Raw genomic sequence first — 16,829 nt, 5'->3', positions numbered from 1 at the left:
TGATCCAATCACTTCCCACCAGGTCTCTCCCTCACCACCTGGGGATTACAATTCAGTAGATTTGGGTGGGGACAAAAGCCTAACCTTATCACCCACTAACACTTTAGCCACAGCTGGATTCCTTCAGACAGTCTTGTGTCCTTGCTGAGTGGTAGTGCTTACTGAACAAATGCATCTGTTTCTTTTCTCTTGCAAGTTTCAGAGTACAGTGGAAAGAGCCTGAGATTTGGAGTTAGACAGATCTGGGTTCATGTCTGATTTTTCCAATCATTCAACATGTGAGTTTGCAATTTCCTTATCGTCTTGGAATTTTTCTCCTCATATGTAAAGAAAGGGGCCATTAATTCTTACATTTAAGGCTATTAAGGGAGATTATGACAAAATGTGTTCCAGATAATAGCACAGTTTCTGCCAGAATGGATGCTTTTCTTTGAAGTTTCTCAATGTGTGGTCCCTAGAACACTTGCATCGGAATCACTTAAAATGAGGACACTGGGTGTTACCCTCAGCGTGTTTAATTTAAAACTTCAGGTGTCTATATTTTAAGCAAATTTACCAGTTCAGCCTTATGCAAACAGAGCTAAAAAATCTCCAGGATATGTACTCATGTTCTTCCCTTTCCCTTTCCCTTTCCTTTCCCTTCCCTTCCCTTCTTTTTCTCTTACCTCAATTAACAAGAAAATGTACAGGAAGCATAAGAATTTTAAGGTACCAACTGCATTAGGTTTTTTGTCAAGTTATTTTCACGTTTAAGAGTTTCGTTTTTCTTTTATGTAAAAAGGAAATGGGCCGGGCGTGGTGGCTCACACCTGTAATCCCAGCACTTTGGGAGGCCAAGGCAGGTGGATCACCTGAGGTCAGGAGTTTGAGACCAGCCTGGCTAACATGGTGAAACTCTGTCTCTACTAAAAATACAAAAAATTAGCCAGGCATGGTGGCATACACCTGTAATCCCAGCTACTCAGGAGACTGAGACAGGAGAATCACTTGAACCTGGGAGGCAGAGGTTGCAGTGAGCCAAGATGGCGCCACTGCACTCCAGCCTGGGCAACAAGAGCAAAATTCTGTCTCAAAAAAAAAAAAAGAAAATGAAATGGCCTACTTCTTCAGTCACTGCTTGGAATAAATTATTATTAAAGTGGTATCAATCACTCAGAAAAGGCACACACACAAATGGTAACTATAATAAAAATAATTAGAGTTGTGGGGATCCCTCTTTATTAAGAATAAGAAGCAGTAATGTTCATCTTGGCTTATAACAGAATATAGAGTTATCCTAGGGCTGGGATGAAGGTGAAAGAAAAAGGCCCTTGTCTTGAGTGAAGACTTTAGGGGATGCCAAAAGTCCGGTAATCAGGAGAAATAATATTTTGATATTTTAGAAAATAAAAAGTAAAGCCGGGTGTGGTGGCTCACATCTGTAATCCCAGCACTTTGGAAGGCCAAGGCGGGTGGGTCACTTGAGGTCAGGAGTTTGAGACCAGCCTGGCCAACATGGTGAAACCCTGTCTCTACTAAAAATACAAAAAAAATTAGCTGGGCATGGTGGCAGGCGCCTGTAATCTCAGCTGCTAGGGAGGCTGAGGCAGGAGAATCATTTGAACCTGGAAGGTGGAGGTTGCACTGAGCCAAAATTGTGCCATTGCACTCCAGCCTGGGAGACAGAGCAAAACTCCATCTCAAAAAAAAAAAAGGAAAAAGTCATGCAAATAACTCATAAAGAACAAAAAATCAAAATTTTAAATAAAGATAGGCTCAGTATTATTTTTCTTTTTGTTTCAGCTTCCAATGGCTTGCCATGGCACTGTTACTGTCTAAAAATACTGCATTAAAATATTGCTTATCTTGATTGCTGAGGTTTTTAAATTTCACACTTAAGATAAGTGCCTCACCTGCCTCACTAGCCTGGCCTTGGTTTATCTTCATGCTGAATCATTTCATATTTAATTAGCTAAAACAGAATGGTTCATTTTCATGCACTTTCTTGGAGAATCTCCACTTACACTTTTAAGTGACATTTGTACAAATATTCTACTTTTGATATAAATATTGGAAAATATCCACATTTTGAGGATGTCAGTATGGCTATCAGGGTTTCAGATAAGTCTCCAAAAGATACATGATTGTGCAAATGACAGTGTCACTAAAAGACTGTATTACGTAGAGAAGTAGCAAGACTATAAATCTAAGGGCTTACTACTGTTTATTTGTTTGGGGCTCATTTCTGATTATTTGCAATAAAAACTGGAAAACCAGGAGTCAATAAAAAAGGAAAAATGTTCATGTAGATCAGAATCATCCTGGCAAGAGAAGTGATCACGGAAGGAGATTTTTGTATAATTAAATGTCAGTTTGCATTTTGAAATATTGCCTGCTGCCTCCCACTCAATCACCAAGTGAGATGAGAAGGAATATTCTCTATGCAAACCCAGAACTGACAGGAGCACTTGTTGGGTTCCCCGTGAAGGATGAGCTATAGATCAGAAGTATCAGAGCAAATCATTTTCCCAAGGCAATAAAATGCAGCTGATAAATTACAGCATAAATAGGGGACATTATAATTTTTCCCTCTAAGAAAAGCAAATAACAAACAAAGCTGTGTAAACCTTTGGAATTTTAGAACAGGGAGGAATTTTAGAGGTCATCTGGTTCATTCTCCCTTTACAGAAGAGGAATTTGATGCCCAGACAGATGCTTGGTTTCTCAAGATTACTATCAAGTGACTGACAGAGCTGTCACTTTTTTCCACATGACCATGAGAGTATTTGTTAGGTGGTGGAGCAGGTGAGTGGTACAATAGGGAGTAGTACTGGTCTCCTGTTCCTAGTAGGAGAATGGCTTAGAAGTCTTTACATCTGATATAATGGGACTGGGAAGTGGAGAGACACTATTGGATAACTACTCAGAACCGTCTGAACACACAAGTTTCTTAGCATTTCAAGAAGTACTTTTATTTCTTTCTGCCCCATTCCATCAATTACACAAATGCCAAATTTACTGAATCAAACACTACAGGCCTGGGCGTATGGATTTGGGTAAAAGCTTCCTGGGTGTTTCTGACGTGTACTTGCATTAAACATAGCTGCACTGGAGAGTCATTTCTTTCTGACAAATATGTCGCTGTCAGTCAATAACAACAATGTGAATTAATTCAGGGGTGAGCTTGAGTGGGAGTGCAGGGTGAAGCATAAGAGCATTAGGAAAGAAATATATGAAAAGGCAAAAGAGGAGAAATCTTCCAAAGCAAATATTTCCTCTTTTCAATTTTGTTTCATCAGTGTAAGAATGGAAGGAACTGAGATCCATAGTTAGCAGCACCTCAGGGAGTTTTCTTCCTTGTTCTGCTTATAACCAGACTAAGCTACTTAATGCCCTACTTAGAGCTAATCAAGAATCATACATGGGCCAGTTGTCATGGAACATAATACTACAATATTCATCATCAAGGAATGATTTCAAAGGAAAAGTTGTTTCTGATCTTTTTTTCTTTTTTCTAGCCTCAGATGTAGAGAACTGAGTTAATTATGCTCCTCAAATCATAACATGTTAATACTCATTACTGGTTCATGAGAGGCTCTTTTCTTATATTTATTTCCTTATATTTCCATTTCCTCCATCCCATCCCCAAATAGGCAAACTTCTCTTATGTTTGGCATGAGTCCTTTTAAAATTATCCCAACATGCTACAAATATGTTTAGTATTTTAGTATGTTTTATGCTCCTCATCTGGGTCATTGAGGTGAGAGGAGAGAGGAAAGAAGAAGTTTGACAGATGCTTCAATGTGCTTTCAACAGGCAGGCATTTGGATGCTCCATTTCAAAATGCTTTACAGTCCTCTCAATTTTTCTTGGTGGTATAATACCATATAGATTTTGCTTGTTGATATGAACATGGTATCCCAAGAATTCAAAACAACAAATTCAGTCCAGTTTATTCTTGCCTGTCATCTTCTCCATAGTCCCTGAGTGATTGGATGGTTGAATGCCAGCTGCCTATGTATTGAAAGTATCTTGTACCCATTTATATATTTGAAAATCATGAAATTGGTCTACAGTCTGATATAGTCACCCGAGGATATTAAGATTTGTTTCAGTGGCTGAACAAATTTTATGCATGCTGTTCTTTCTCAAAGTTTTTTCTGTGTGTAAGTCACAGTGATTTTAACAACTTCATAACTTTGATTTAAGAATCTATCTAAAAATAGTGGGGAATGTACTTTATGAGCATTTTTAGAGTAAATTTAACAATTACACTTAGGGGCAACAAGTAAGTTTGTTTTTCACTATTTTCCAGGTTTTTTTTTTTTTCTATAATAGAATTAAGTCAAAGTTGACCACTTCTTTTATGGGGAAAGTGAGAACATAAAGACTTTAAATGTCATCAATTGTAACATTAGAGGCAGTGGAGATTTTTGACAAGGAAACTTTTAAAAGATCAATTATAAAAGGACAAAAGACTGTTCAAAAGAAAATTAATATGGAAAGAACAGGTAGCAGGAGTGACAATAAATTAAAAGTTCAAGCAAAATCAGCTTGTCTTCAGGCTCTTGTTCCACACATCCTCTTTCTGGGAAGCCTTCTCTATTTCACATCAACTCCAGCTTGCAGCGGGGTGATGACAAAATGAACAGGTCACGGGAACATCCTCTTTTGTTTGCAGCCTGGAGAGTGGGTCATGCCCTAGGACCATCATAACACTGATGTTCAACAAGGCATTTTCTTCTGTTCCCTTCTGAACAGTCTCTGATTTTGATTCTTACAATCAAATGTCTGACAATCTCAATTGCTCTGATATTGAGTCTTTGTGGCCTGTTCTCATCATTGTCTTTTATATACCTGACCTTCTTCTCAGTAATTGGGCCATCTTCTGACTGTAGTACTTTTGGGAATAATTTCTCCAGCAAAGTTTGCAGGTTCATTTCCTGACAGCCATATCATACCCACCAAAGCTGCCCACTTTGAGTCTTGACCTGGTGTTCTGAACTCTCAAGGGAGCCTCAGGAATTGCTATTTTCTTCTCATGTTACTCTTGAGCATGTTACATTTACTGTGTGCTTTGACCCAATAGAACAAAGTCCCTGGTCTAAATCTATCTTTGTTCCTTATTAGTCGCAGTAGCTTGTAATAGGGTAACTGCAAGGGGAAGATAAGAACCTGCCAAAAGACCAGAAAAAATTGCTCACAGGAGGTACTGACTTCAAACTCACTGTGTTTCCAAATTAACTTACCTAATTATGTGTGTGTGTGTGTGTGTGTGCGCACGTGTGTACATCCAACATTGTATTTTCAATTCTTCCAGACCAAGTTTTAAAATATTGTAACAGAGGAAAAGAATGAAAATCATGTTAGTGTCAAAAGTTACACTTTTTGACCTGAAAAAGCTTATGAGAAAGCTTATATTCCCTCTATGTTTAAATAACTACAGATAAAACCTTGCATCTGCTGCACAATTAATACAACTTTTGTGACTTTTAAAAAGGACAAGTGGTAAATGATACCTAAGATTTGTTTCATTGAATTAATTATAGAGCCATTCCTTTATCTGATAGTTGCTGTGTTTCACAATTTATCTTTTAGCTTTCAGAGCAGTGAAATAGGCAAACCCCTAGTGTCCACAGCTTGCAGGTGAAGTAAGGAGAGAAGTATATTGGAAAAGTTGGGCAGATGTTACTGATTGGACATGTGTTCAGCTCCTTTAGAGTCAGAGCCCTAGAATGGAAACTGGACAGTCCTGTTCTGCTTCTGATAAGATTACACTGGAATGGTCTCCAAGATACAGCCTAGTCCCTTTCAACGAGTTGAAGAGGAGGACAGTCTTTAAGAAGAAATATTTTACTAGTGTCTAACAAGAAGCTTTCCTGCTGTTATCTTCCCCCTTCCTGATTGGCTTTCAGTGTAAATACCCAATAGTGGCCACAGCCATTTACACAGTAGTCCAAGATGCCATATGTCCTTACCAATATTAAGAGATATTGTATTGGTTTTAAGGCTTCTATGCTTCTATATGTTTTCTACTACGTATCATGTTTAAAACTATAATGACAAATATAAAATTATTTTTAAATATTAAGAATTTTTATAACAGAGCAGGGAACAATTTTTCTAAGCTAAAGGCAGAGGTCAAAAATGAAAAGGTGGATAGATTTGAATATATTAAAAATAAAAACTTAAGTACATCCATAATGATCCAAAAATCATTACGAACAAAACTAAAGATAAATGGGAAAATATTTGTAAATATTTGAGAGACAGAGTTTATGTGTTAAATATACAAAAAAACCCTTATAATAATGAAATATAAGTTCCAATGGGGAAAAAAACAAAGGTCATGAATAGGAAATTCACAAATAAAAGCTATAATACATGGTTAATATGCATATGAAAAACTACTCAATTATTGCAAATAAGTGCATTTGAAAATATGCTGTGCTTTTCAGATTGACTGAGTTCTTTAACCAGCTTTCTCAGTATTGTGAGAGTAAGAAATAAACACTCTCATACACTGCTGATAGAAGTGTAAATTGGTATAGCTAATCTAGAGATCAAATTGGCAATATATATTAAAAGTACACCTAGGAATTCTACTTCCAAAAACTTATCCTAAGGGAATAATCATGGATATACATGAAGGCACAAATACAAAAACAAAAAATAATTCTAAATATCTTTAAATAGTCCAAAATAAAAAAAAAAAAAAAAAGAAAAAGAAAGAAACCTGTCACATCACTGCCTTTAGGCTCCAGGGAAAATGAAGTGGTTTTAGGTGGTCCCTAAGCCTCTTACCTCTGAAGGTATTTGGGACAAGTGACTACCAGTGCCTTAGGGGGGTTACCTAAGATTCTCTAGTCTTGCCCATGTTCTCTCTTCCTAGGGTCCCTACAACCCAGGAATCAGACCTCAGTTTGGCTCAATTATCTCTATATTGTGGATATTTTGCTGTTCTTATGATGTTGAACATGAATATTTAATGCATGGAAAGATATTCATAATTGAAAAACTGGAAAACAAAATCATATGCAGAGCAATCGGATTTTTGTAAATATAAAATTACATTTATGAAACTAGAAAAATATACTCTAAAAATATAGCAATACCTCAGATATATCATGGGTTGGATTCCAGACCACCACAGTAGAAATAACAACTATCCCAATAAAGCAAGCCACACAGATTTATTGGTTTCTCAGCACATGTAAAAGTTATGTTTATGCTATAATCTAATCACATCTAAAAAAATGTACATACCTTAATTGAAAAATATTGCTACAAAATGCTAATGATCATCTGAGCCTTCAGTGAGTCATAATGTTTTTGCTGGTGGAGGGTTTTACCTCAGTGTTGACGGCTGCTGACTGATCAGAGTGGTGATTGCTGAAGGTTGGGGTGGCAGTGGCAATTTCTTAAACCACAGCAATGAAATTTGCTACATCGATGTACCCTTTCTTTCACAAAAGATTTCTCTGTAGCTAGCAATGCTGTTTGATAACAATTTATCCACATTAGAACTTCTTTCAAAATTGCAGTCAATTTTCTCAAAACCTGCTGCTGCTTTATCAAGTAAATTTATGAAATATTCTAAACTATTTAATGCATTTCAACAATGTTCACAGCATCTTTACCAAGATTCCATCTCAAGAAACCACTTTCTTTGCTCATCCGTAAGAAGCAGCTCCTCATTCATTAAAATTTTGTTATGAGATTGTAGCAGTTCAGTCACATTTTCAGCCTCCACTTCTAATTCTACTTTTCTTGCTATTTCCATCATGCCTGCAGTTACTTCATCCAGTTAAGTGTTTCTTGAACCCCTCAAAGTTATCCATGAGGGTTAGAATTAACTTCTTCCAAATTCCTGTGAATGTTGATATTTTGAGCTCCTCCTATGAATCACAAATGTTCTTAATGGCATCAAAATGGCAAATCCTTTCCAGATTTCTTTGGATTCACCAGAGGACTCACTATTGATGGCAGCCATAGCCTTTCAAAATGTATTTCTTAAATAATAAATTTTCTTTGTGAACATATAACTTTTAAAAATTTTATTGAAGTGTAGTTTACATCCAGAAATGTATGCCTATTGTAAATGTACAGATCAATGGATTTCTACAAATTGAGTATATCTCAATTTGAACATGTATCAGTCTGCTTTGTGCTTACTTCAAGTCGTTAACCTTCCCTTTGAACCTACACTCCTCCAAGCTAATGACTAGCCTGCCTCTTAAGAGCATTGATTTGTTTTACGTGTTTTCATGCTTTATGTAAATAGATGAAATTGTATAATTTGTAAACTTCTGGACTGGCTTATTTTGCTCAATATTGATCTTGAGATTCTGTGAATGGGTAAATACATTATATTATGTTTGGGTACTTTTGAGTTTGGAACTCAAAAGTAGTGCTTCTGTGAACATTATAGTGAATATGTATCCATTTGGTGAATATATCTACATATTTCTGTTGGATATAGTATACCTAAGAATAAAATTGCTGGGTCTTACAGGATACATATGCTTAGCTTAGTAGACATTGGCGATTTCCAAAATGGCTGTACCACTTTATACTTCCACTGGCGTATACAAGTTTTGGTTGCTGTACATCTTCATGAAACATATTTTCTGTCATTTTTACTTTAACCATTCTCGTGAAGATAATCATATCACATTGTGGCTTTAATTTGCATTTCCCCGATGACAAATGAGGATGAGTGCCTTTTCACATGTTTGCCATTGGGATGTCTTTTCTGAATTCACAGGTTTTGTTCATTTTTCTGTTGGGCTTTCTGCTTGTTGATTTAAAGGAGTTTTCATATGAGAGTAATTTGTTGTATATATGTATTGCAAATGTCTTTTTCCACTCTGGGAGTTGCCTCTAAAATATCTGAATAGTGTATTTAGATGAAGCAACAGTTTTTTTTCTTTTTTTAGTTTGTATTTTGGGTTCAAGGGTACATGTGAAAGTGTGTTACATAGGTAAATGCATGAACAGGGGTTTGTTTAACAGATTTCACCACTCATGTATTAAACCCAGTACCTAATAGTTAGCTTTTCTGCTACTCTCCCTCTTCCCATTCTTCCCCCTAAAGTAGACCCTAGTGTCTGCTGTTTCCTTCTTTGTGTTCACAAGTTCTTATCATCTCACTTATAAGTGAGAACATGCAGTATTCTGTTTTCTGTTCTTGCATTACTTTGCTAAGGATGATAGCCTCCGGCTCCATCCATGTTCCCACAAAAGACATGACCTCATTCTTTTTTATGGCTGCATAACATTCCATGGCGTACATTTACCATGTTTCCTTTATCCAATCTGTCATTGATGGGCATTTAGGTTAATTCTATGTCTTTACTATTGCGAATAGTGCTGCAGTGAATATTAATATGCATTTGTCTTTATGACAGAATGATTTATATTCCTTTTGGTATATACCCAGTAATGGAATTGCTGGGTCAAATGGTAGTTCTGCTTTTAGCTCTTTGAGGAATCACCATGCTGCGTTCCACAATGGTTGAACTAATTTACCCTCCCAGCAACAGTATATATAAGTGTTCCTTTTTTCTGCAACCTCATCAGCATGTGTTATTTTGTGACTGTTTAATAATTACCATTCTGACTGGCATAAGATGGTATCTCATTTTGATTGGCATTTCTCTAATATCAGTCACATTGGGCTTTTTTTCATATGCTTCTTGGCCGTATGTATGTCTTCTTTTGAGAAGTGACTGTTATGTCCTTTGCCCACTTTTAATGGAGTTGTTTTTCTCTTGTAAATTTGTTTAAGTTCCTTATAGATGCTAGATATTAGACCTTTGTCAGATGCATAGTTTGCAAATATTTTCTCCCATACTGTAGGTTGTCTGTTTACTCTGTTGATTCTTTCTTTTGCTGTGCAGAAGCTCTTCAGTTTAATTAGATCCCACTTGGCAATTTTTGTTTTTGTTGTGATTGCTTTTGATGTCATTGTCATGAAATCTTTGCCAGTTCCTATGTCCAGGATGGTATTGCCTAGGCTGTCTTCCAGGGTTTTTATAGTCTTTGATTTTACATTTAAGTCTTTAATCCATCTTGGGTTTATTTTTGTTTATGGTGTAAGGAAGGGATCCAGCTTCAATCTTCTGCATATGGCTAGCAAGTTATCACAGCACAATTTATCAAATAGGGAGTCTACTCCCCATTGCTTGTTTTTGTCAGCTTTGTCAAAGATCAATGGTTGTAGGTGTACAGCCTTATTTCTGGGCTCTATATTCTGGTCCATTGGTCAAAGCACCTGTTTTTGTACCAGTCCTATGCTGTTTTGGTTACTGTAGTCCTGTAGGATAATTTGAAGTTGGGTAATGTGATGCTTTCAGCTTTGCTCTTTTTGCTTAATATTGCCTTGGCCATTTGGGCTATTTTTTGGTGCCATATGAATTTTAAAAGATTGTTTTGTAGTTCTGTGAAGAATGTCATTGGTAGTTTGATAGGAATAGCATTGAATCTGTAAATTGCTTTGGGCAGTATAGCCATTTGAATGATACTGATTCTTCGTACCCATGAGCATGTGATGTTTTTCCATTAGTTTGTGTCTTCTCTCATTTCTTTGAGCAGTATTTTGTAATTCTCATCATAGAGATCCTTCACCTCCCTGGTTAATGGTATTCCTAGATATTTTAATTCTTTTTGTGGCAGTTGTAAATGGGACTGCCTTTCTGATTTGGCTCTCAATTTGGCTATTATTGGTGTATAAGAATGCTAGTGATTTTTGTACATTGATTTTATATCCTGAAACTTTGCTGAAGTTGTTTGTCAGCTGAAGGAGATTTTGGCTGCGACTATGGAGTTTTCTAGATATAGAATCATATCATCTGCAAACAGATAGTTTGACTTCCTCTCTCCCTATTTGGATGCTGTTTATTTTGTTCCCTTGTCTGATTTCTCAGGCTAGGACTTCCAATACTATGTTGAATAGAAACGGTGAGAGAGGGCATCCTTGTCCTGTGCTGGTTTTTAATGAGAATGCTTCCAGCTTTTGCCCATTCAGTAAAATGTTGCTGTGGTTTTGTCATAGATGGCTCTTATTATTTGGAGATATGTTCCTTCAATACCTAGTTTATTGCAAGTTTTTAACATGAAGGGGTGTTGAAGTTTATCAAAACCCTTTTCTGTGTCTATTGAGATAATCATGTGGTTTTTGTTTTTAGTTCTGTTTATGTGATGAATCACATTTATTGATTTGCAAGTGTTGAACCAGCCTTACATCCCAGGGATGAAGCCTACTTTATCATGGTAGATTCGCTTTTTGATATACTGCTGGATTCAGTTTGCAAGTATTTTGTTGAGGATGTTTGCATCAATGTTCACCAAGGATATTGTCCTGAAAGTTTCCTTTTCTGTGTGTGTGCCTGTGCCAGGTTTTGGTATCAAGATGATGCTGGCCTCACAGAATGAGCTGGAGAGGAGTCCCTCCTCCTCAATTTTTTGGAATAGTTTCTATAGGAATTGTACCAGCTCTTCTTTGTATATCTGGTAGAATTTGGCTATGAATCCATCAGGTCCTGGACTTTGTTGTTGTTGTTATTGATATGCTATTTACAACTGATTCAATTTCAGAGTTTGTTATTGGTTTGTTCAGGGAATCAATATCTTCCTGGATCAGGCTTGGCAGGACGAATGTGTCCGGGAATTTATTCATCTCTTCTAGGCTTCCTACTTTGTGTATATAGAGTATATAGAGGTGTTCGTAGCAGTTTATGTTGGTTGTTTTTCTTTGAAGAAACAATTTTAATTTTAGTGTATCCCAATTTTTTCTCTTATAGTTAATACTTTCTATGTCTTTGCCTACTCGAGTCATGAAGATGTTCTCTTTTCCTTTAAAAACTTTATTATTTTTTCTTTAACATTTAGATTTGCAATCCTTCTGGAATTGACATACAGTGAAGGTAAGGATAAAGATAACTTGTCCAATATGTATATTCAAGCAACTTACTCCATTCATTGAAATTACTATTTTTTTAGCACTTTGTCATAAGTTACCTTTGTCAGTATTGTCATAAATCAGGTGAATATATATATGTCGGTGTGTGTGTGTGTTTGGACTCTTCCTTCTGTTCCATTGGTCAGGTTACTTTTCCTTGGGCCAAAACCAGACTGTCTTAATTAATAGAGCCTCATAATATGCTGTGACGTCTCTTAGTGTAAGTCCTGCATCTTCATTGTTCTTCAGAATTGCCCTGGCTATTATTGGTTCCTTTACCTTTTATATGCATTTCAGAATCATGTCAGTTTCCAAAAAGTAAACCTGCCGGGACTTTGGTTAAGATTGCATTGAATCTACAGATTAATTGGGGAGAATAAATAAGTTAGTTTTGTAATAAGAAAATGCAAAGTAATTTTAAGCATGGGGTGACCACATGCTCCATTTTACCTGGGGCAGTCCCAGTTTAATCTGTTGACTGGGCATTTTGTTCAATTTAGCATTTTCCCTGGGAAAAGTGTTCTTATTTGTCTGATTAGTCATTTGACTAGCTTGTGTAAGTTTGATTATTTTATTACAAGTACAATATAAATTTATTGCCTAAGAAAACAGTTGTCTTTGGGAATAAGTTATCCTAAATTAAAATTTCTCAAATATTTCTAAATGTCAGTGTTGGAAAAATTATCCTTACATATACTTGATTTTCCAAATACATATTGTCAGCAAACCTTTCAGGAAGAGTTAGGAAGAATACCCTATTGTGATGTTTGGAATAAAAATTTTTCTTGACTGAGAGAGAAGGGAATTAGTAGAGAAGTTGTCTACAATCAAGGATGAAGTCCAAACGAGATCATGGCACATTTAATTCAGTTCCAGGTATGTGTTGGGAACCAAGTGAAAATTACTCCAAGGAGGCAGAATGGAATGTGGAAAACAGAAAACAGAAGGAGGCAGAGAGGCAGTGTGATGTTTACTCAAAGAAATTCTGCAAATTAGAGAATGAGAGCTGGGCTTAGCTCCTGAGAATTTTATATGGGACTCTAGCTTCCCAGCCATGATGTGGGTCAGGAGGCCCCATCCTGCCAGCCCTCTGGGACACCTGTGCCTTAGAGATGAGAGGGAAGCATCTATGATCTGAGAAGAGGGTTCTGGGACAAACAGCCTGGACTTTTGTGTCTTTTCTAGGGGCTAAGGAGACCCTGGAAGTACTGCTGTTCATTCTCTAACATGAAGCAATCAAATGCTCTTTCCACATCTTGTTGGTGACAGGGTAAAGTCTGTTGGTGGCTGCCTAGTAGGGTCGCAGACTAGAGAAGAACCTACTCTCAAATAGCGGCAATCTTTAGTGCAATGGTTCTCAACATTGGCTGCCCATTAGAATCACCTGGGAAGGTTTATGCTCCTAGGCCCAGCTGCCGCAACCACTTACGCTCTCCTCCAACCCCAGCAGCAGACCAATTAAATCAGAATCTCTAGAGATGGGAGTCTGGCATCAATATTTTTAAAAACTGTCCTAGGTACTTAAAAATTATTTCTGTAATGAATAAAAAATATATAAACATCATGTTTTAATGTATGGGTACATTGTGGAATGGCTAACTTAAGGTAAGTAACATATTAATTACCTCACACACTCATCATTTTTTTTGTGCCCAGGTACTTTCGAGACCCAATCAGGGGTTAGAATCATGGAGTCATCCCTGACACTAGTCTCTCCCTCTGCCCCCAGGCCCACCTAATCCACAACCAAGACATGTGGATGGGATGTTTCTTCTCCAAGTGTTTGGAATTCATCCACTTTTTCCACTGCTGTCACCATCACCCTCCAGGTCCATGTGCCGTTTTCTCTTGCCTGGAAAATTGTAATAGTCCTGAACTTGTCCACATCCACATGACACCCTCTCTACTCTGCACCCTATTTTTGAATCCAGTTGTGATTTTTTTCACAGCTCAAATCTGATCATATCAGGCCCCCAGTTTAAGGCACTTCTGCATTTTCCCTAGACTGACAGCTCACATTGCCTGCAAAGGCCTGCATGTGCTCTGCCAACCAGGCCCTGCTCTGCTCTGCAGCTTTATTTCACATCTCATTCTGCCCTGCTCTCTCCGCTCTAGATGGACTGGGCTGCCTTTAGTTTGTAACATCTGCCATCTTTCGTCTTGCTTCTGGACCTTTGCACATAGGATCTCCTTTGCCTGCAGTGTTTTTCCCTCTACTGCTCTTCATCCTTTAGCTCTTAGTTTCACCATTGTCACATCTTGTCTGACTGCGCTGACCAAGGCAACCCCTGTTACAGCACTGTGTTTTTTAGAATACTGGTTATAGCTGCATTTGATCCATACCAGAGGAAAAAAGATCATCAACTTCTTGTTAATGAAATTGATGAAATTGTAGGTAAATGTAATCAATTTAAGAGCTCAGCCCCAATACGTTTATGTATTTCAACTCTTAGCATGTCTGTGTTGTTTAACCAGAACTATGTGAAAATCATATGCGTGTTTAAAAGGCTAGAAATAAACATAAATGATTATTATGTATCAATTATAAATGAAAAAGACCAGAAGTAAACATGTAATGTTTGTGGTTCACCTTTTTTTGTTGTTGTTATGTACATGTAACAAACTGTGGTTCACTTTGGTAGGAATATGGAAGATTTTTCTCCAATCTTTTTTATGTTCTTTGTATTTTCCAAAATCTCTAGAATGATATAAATTATTTTTATAATAAATAAAAATGCAATAATTTCAAAAATGTGTCTAGATGGACTACATGGAAATTATGACTGGAAATAAAACTAAGCTAATAAAACTAAGCTATGTAATGTGTTCTCTTTGACTCTACCTGTACTTTCCCACAAAGCAAAATCCAGAGAATACCATTCTTGTTTGTAAACTTGTAAAGATGACATGAGAATTCAATGAACTGAAAATATTACTTCTTTGATGGATGGGTCTGTCTTGTAGGAATCCATCCGTTCAATTGCCTATGTTGCCTTCCACCCCTAGAATGTTCCATAGCAGGTAGGAGAGCTTGGTCCCACCTCCCAGGAAGACTCAGCTGTTGACTTGCTGGAGTGCTTCCAGGACCCTCTTAGAAAAGTGTTTATGGTTACACTCCAGCTCTGGCAATCATAGTGGGAGGAACAGAGCTGCGAGATCTGCCCTTGCCCAGGTTTTTATGTTGGTTATGTTTTGCAGTTTGCTGTCTTGTGCTCTGCTGCTGTTTCATGCTGCACAGCAGTGCCATGCAGGGCAGAGGGAGAATGGAATCTAGACTTCCTCATATAAAGAAGACTATGGAGCCCAGCCAATAAAGATTGTTCTTTCTCATAGCTAGAGGTATACCGTATACACATTTTGGTTGAATACCAAAAGCTAAGTGTTAAAATCAATATTTGACTAAGAATAAAGCCCAATTCTATGATTAAAAAAAACTCTTGACACTTAGGGAGACTGAAGGGGGCAGATCCACTTGAGCTCAGGTGTTTGAAAGCAGCCCAGACAACATGGTGAAGCCCTGTCTCTACTAAAAATACAAAAATTAGCCGGGCATGGTGGCACATGCCTGTAATTCCAGCTACTCACGAGGCTGAGGCGGGAGAATTGCTTGAACCCAGGAGGTATAGGTTGCAGTGTGCCGAGATCATGCCACTGCCTGCCAGCCTGGGCAACAGAGCAAGCATCCATCCCAAAAAGAAAAAAAAAAAGAACCTCTTGATATAAGGAAGTAAAAATTGTATTATGAGTTAAGTATTACTTAATTATCTCTTTGAGGTAATAATTTATTTAGAGGTAGCAAAACTGGTCTTTTGCTTTTAATTCATCTTTAAAAGATGAGAATAATTCTCAAATAGATTCCTTTTTTCCTAGAAAAGTTAATGCCATCATGAAATTAAAAAATATAGTGCTTAAGTATTTATTTAATATCATTACAAATATTAGTTATAGTATAATCTGATTTCCATCCTAATAGTATTTGTTTATAGATATGTCTATTTCAAAGTATGTGTATGTTTTGTCCATAGTTATTTAGCTAGTGCTACATTTAGCTGTCAATTTATTTTTCTATTTAACTAATTAAGAATTTTTGTAATTGTTTTTTCATGAAATTAATAGCTTTCATGTTAATTATTGTGACATTTTATGCTTGTAAGAAGAAATATTTTTCCTTCTACTGATAGAGTCTCAATATCATAAGCATGAAATAATACTTTCAATTCTAGTTTTATCTGAAATACACATATACAATTGATATTCTTGCATTAAAAATAAAATCCATTCCTTGTTCTCATTATTGACGTCATTAAGCTATTTGTATATGACCATAACTTGAGATACTTTGATGATCAAGTATGCCAGAAAAAATACTGATTTGCATAGACATTGAACAGTTGGGTCTTCTGAAGGCCAGGAACAAATTAACTATCAGCTTTTGGCTGAAGCTGAACTGTAGCTGAATTAATCATAGCACTTATTTTATTTTGTCAAAGATTTATGGAGAACCTTATAAGTGCTAGACATCTGATTGGCTTTGGATCTACAATAATAAGTGAGAATAAAGTAACCTCATCTTCTTTACATTTAGGTAACATAAATGTCCCAGCCTGTTTGCCCATCATATTACCTAATTCAAAAAATAGTTCAAATATCTTCCCTACTAGCTGCAAGAATTCCAGTGTTTTATCAGTTTTCCCGCCCTGAACATTTTTTGAGCCCCTGAGGTATCCCAAGTCAGTTGTTGTTCAACATCTTAACCAGCTGTGTGGTTTTGGACCACTGCCTTCCTTGTCGTTGGTCACCAGCATCCCTCAGCCCGTTGCTCCTACTCTCCCACATATGGCTTTCACCCCAGATGCCATCCCAGACTCTTGCACAATTCCCCCACTAA

At 36.9% G+C, this 16,829-nt stretch overlaps 1 protein-coding gene across 4 annotated transcripts in view; it reads left to right on the top strand.

Annotated features, from left to right (window-relative positions):
• Positions 1–16,829, top strand: part of ZNF385B (zinc finger protein 385B) — a 430,199-nt gene that overhangs the window by 72,095 nt on the left and 341,275 nt on the right. The gene's annotated exons all lie outside the window — the stretch shown is intronic.

The sequence above is a fragment of the Pongo pygmaeus genome, chromosome 11 (assembly GCF_028885625.2).
Source record: "Pongo pygmaeus isolate AG05252 chromosome 11, NHGRI_mPonPyg2-v2.0_pri, whole genome shotgun sequence".
Classification (NCBI taxonomy): domain Eukaryota; kingdom Metazoa; phylum Chordata; class Mammalia; order Primates; family Hominidae; genus Pongo; species Pongo pygmaeus.
The sequence above is the reverse complement of the archived record's forward strand: the minus strand, read 5'-3'. Positions and strand labels throughout refer to the sequence as shown.